Source organism: Gavialis gangeticus, unplaced genomic scaffold (genome assembly GCF_001723915.1).
Source record: "Gavialis gangeticus isolate Ggan-Ray unplaced genomic scaffold, GavGan_comp1, whole genome shotgun sequence".
NCBI lineage: Eukaryota > Metazoa > Chordata > Crocodylia > Gavialidae > Gavialis > Gavialis gangeticus.
In genome coordinates this window covers 11,916,436-11,920,515 of record NW_017729001.1, presented here as the reverse complement: position 1 = coordinate 11,920,515, position 4,080 = coordinate 11,916,436, and positions in this window count along the sequence as shown.

The following is a 4,080-nucleotide window of genomic DNA, read 5'->3' as shown; positions in this document are numbered from 1 at the left end:
AAACCGTAGAGAAGCATGTATAGGGAGTGGGGAGAAAAGTGAGATCAGGCAACAAAGAAGCATGTGCAGTGGAAACAAAGGGGTGGGGGCAGGCAGGGGAAAAAATGGAAAAGGGCAAAGGCAGACAATGCAATTAACTCTTTTGAAAAGAATTTTTATCACGTGAGATGACTGAAATACCTACATGCTCTTCCTGATGAGCAATTGCTCTGGTTGCCACAAGAATGTTACGCATTCTTGGATAGGAACAGAGATGTTTACATGTCTGTGGACCACCAGCCCCCCTATTCAGACAGGATCCCAATTATTACAGAGGCTGAGGACCCTGGCTTTTTTGGGTCAGCATTCCTACAGGACACTTTCTAATAAAAAAAACCTCATGAGCCTGCAGTAAATTGTAAAGCTGCAATTGAGTAATAACCAAGGTAACTAAAAATGAATGCTGAATTTATTGCTTGTTAGAACTGTTGGATTTGATCAAAATTCCTTTGAAATGTCTAGAAAATTGACAGCTACTTAATAAAACTGAAAATCACCTACTAAAAAGCATGATTTCTGTGAAGCTGTTGTTAAAAGTCAAGAGTTCAAATGACTGATTCCTAGCAGACACTTGAGTGCCACGTGAGAGTGAGGCAGAAGGCAGGGTAGATTTTCCCCTTTATAGACCAACTGAATCAAAGGTGTATAGCATAGGCTTTTGTAAGCAAAGGGTTTATTTGGGAAGTTGCATCTGATGAAGTTAGCCCCTGCATACAAATGCCTATGCTACACATCTCTGATTTAGTTAATCTATAAAGGTGCAAATCTCCCCTGACTTCAGACTAACTACCTGTCTCATATAATAGTGAGTCATTCTGCTCATGTTATAATCCATCTGGAAGTGTTCAGCTAACCAGCCTAGAGTTCCATAATGGACCTACTCCTGCAGGCTGCTGAATTCCTTCAAAGGCCTTATAAAATAGTTGATTTGAGGGTGCTTGGCAAGTTGGAGGTACTCAAGATAAGATGGGAGTTATCCAAGTTAGTTCACTTATTTACACTAGTGAATCCCTGTGACTTTAAATAGGTGTGCTTGTGTGAGAATAGTGAGCAGGAATTGGCTCTGTGATGCTTACCACTGACAGTAGTGATATAATGCCACCAATGTGCATTCATGGTCTAATACTTTCTCATTAAAAATGATAGCATTCCTTCCTGTCATAATTAATACAACCACTGGAGTGTTTGAGTAGGGGCTGGCCACCTGAAAAGACTATTGAAACAAAGGGTGGGTACAACAGAGGTATTCCCATGGAAAGGAGGGAAATGGAGAAAGTTCAGTGGCTGGATTAAGTAGATCAGGGGAACATGTTTGATTGGGAAAAGATGCAGCAAAAAAAAAGAAAAAGAAAAAAAAAGGAATGGACCCAGGAGAGGACTGAGAGAGAGAACATGGTGGGGAAGAGGGGCTGAGCAATGTACCTAAAAAAGGAAGTAATGTCGAGGTGGGCATAGATGTGTGGGAGGCAAGTGTGAGCTCCTTGTTTAACCATTTAAATATTTTACTCCAGTTGGTAAGTTACCGCCAGGGCAGCAGAGTCAGTTCTGGTGCTGGGTAGACAATTTTTTGGAGTAGTCCTGCTAGTGCTAAGGTGCTTGGATAATAAAGTGGGGAGACCTTGCATTGCAGTATTGCTCCAAGAATACGCTTACCACTGTACTTAATCTAAGGCCCAAGTCTTGCCAGTTTTGCCTAACTGCTATCTTAACTGTAAGTACCAGCTCAATTTTGTACAACCTGCTGTACTGAACAGCTAATTTGCTACACACCTAAGTGCATATATCACAGTTTAAATCTTTTATATGTATATGTATATTTGACCTTACAGTGTTGATACAAACCACTGGGCGTGAGGTTTATTCTGTGGTGGTGGGCTCAGGTGATCTTATGCAAAAGCAACAGGCAGGGGAAGGACTTGTGCTGTTGTGGGAGGCTTCCATTCTCAGTACTATAACACGTGTTTAAGTAAATTGAAAGATAGTAACAGAACTAATATACAGAACATTTCACAAAGTGATATGAGTATTGCTCATCCACAGCTGGCCTCGTCTCTGGGTTTTTTAAATCTTCCCCCGCTGCAGTCAGCCTGGTCCGGTGCTGTGGGCGATGTCCCTTTAAGAAGGGGAATAATCTGCTGGAGTCACTGTTCCAAGACAGCTTGAAATGGCAGTGGTGGGGGAGGGAGTCGAGGGGGCCGTGCCTGTGCTTGTGTTTGGGGGACAGAGCAAGTGTGGAATAAAGTTCACCTGAGCACGAGTTGCCCGCTCACAGGGGAATGGCACATTAGAACAACAGGCTGTTTACACGTGTGTGTTTTACATCCGTGTTCACATGCAGAGTCCAGCGCTTTGCAGTTGACATGAGTCAGCCGGGGTATTTATAACAGGAGTGGTGCTGGAGGCATGCTCTGGCAGTTGGTGAGTCCAGAAATGCATTGAGATGGGCACAGTAGAGGGTGACAGGATGAAAATAAGAGTGGGATCCCAGCCCGGAATCTGCAGGAGCGACCTGACCCCTCTCCCGGGCGCAGGGCTGATTGCCGGGATTGGGGCTTTCCTTGGGGCTGCAAGTGGTGGGGGTCGCTAGGTTCACTTGGTTGAAAGGGAAGGGGGTGGGTGGCTGCTGCCGCTGCCGCTGCCGCTGCCGCGAGGGCTGGGGCAGCTTTGCCTGGTGGCTGGCCCAGCAGCAGGAGCGGAGCGGGGCAGGGCGCGGGGACGGGACCCCCTTGCGGAGGAGAGACAAAGAGCAGGCAGCGAGGGAGCGGGGCGGCCGCGTGGTGAGGAGCGGGGTCGGGGGGAGGGAGTGGAATAAAGAAAGCAAACGGAGGAGCCGAAAGCAGCGGGCAGGGACCTCTGCACCCTCCAGGGCCGCGCAGCAGGGAGTCCCCGACTGCCCCGCGTGTGCCTGGGTGAAGTGCTGCCTGCCTGTCACGTCTGCTTAAGGGGGGGCATTTTTCTGTACTGAACGCAAAGCACCTCATTGCCCGGGCAGGTTTGCAGGAACTAGACCCGTGCCGCGTCTCCTGGCTCGCCTCCGAAGGGGGTGTGCGCTGTGTACACGGCCCTTGCCAAAACGGTCAGAAGCGGCTCGCAGGTCCCAGCTCGCCGTGGAGACAGGCGTTTCCACGGGCTGCACGTGGGTCGCGCCAGGCCCGGCCTCCCGGGTTGTTGCTGGGCTGGGAGCTTGGCGGGCTCCGTGCACATCGGTCCCAGCAATGAGGCTTCGGCTCCAGCACGACTGTATGATACAAGGGCTGGCTCTGAGCTCCGGGAAGGATCCGAAAGTTAGGGAGGCAGTTGCGTGCCCTGCGCTCAGGATGCTCCCGAGGATAAACGTGTGAAGAGGCCACACCACGAATTGATCCCCGGGGGCAGCTTCTGCTTCAGCCCCGCTGGAGTGCGGGCTGGCCGCGGCTGCACATAGCGGCGGGGAGCCGGAAGGCGGGCGGGGATCCGGCGGGGAGGAGGGAGCTGCACAAATAGCTGCTGCCCAACTTCGAAGGAGGCAAATTTGGCTCCGAAGTGAGCGCTGGAGACTGTCAGTCGGGCGAAGCCCCCCCGAGGGCATAGGGAGGATTCAGCACTAGCTCAGCCCGGCCCCGGGATCAAAGCAGCGGGAGATTTCACAGGGCCCAGACGCGAAGGGAGCCTCGGGCTGGCTCAGCTCCGTGACCCCCGCGGGCAGCACGAGGCTAAGCCGGGGCCCCCGCTCAGCTTCTCCCAACATGGAGGGAGCCGGGGTTGTGTAAGCCGAGGCGACTCCCGCAGCCCCCACCCCTCGGGCGGGCTTTCTCCAGGGGACCCCGAGCTCTCCCCTGCCCCCAGGCCGAGCCGGGGCTGCTCCCGCTCGGGGTGGCGGGGAAATGCACCAAGGGCCGGGGGCGGCCGCCCTCCCCCGCAGCCCCCGGCCCCACTGGGCCCGGCCCTCCTCGGGCGGGGAGAGGAGGTGGGGGCCGCTCCGCGCTCCTGCAGCTCCGGGAGGGTTTGCATTGGCCGATCCGCGCCGAGGGAGGGGGGAGGCTGAGACTGCAGCCCCCCCAG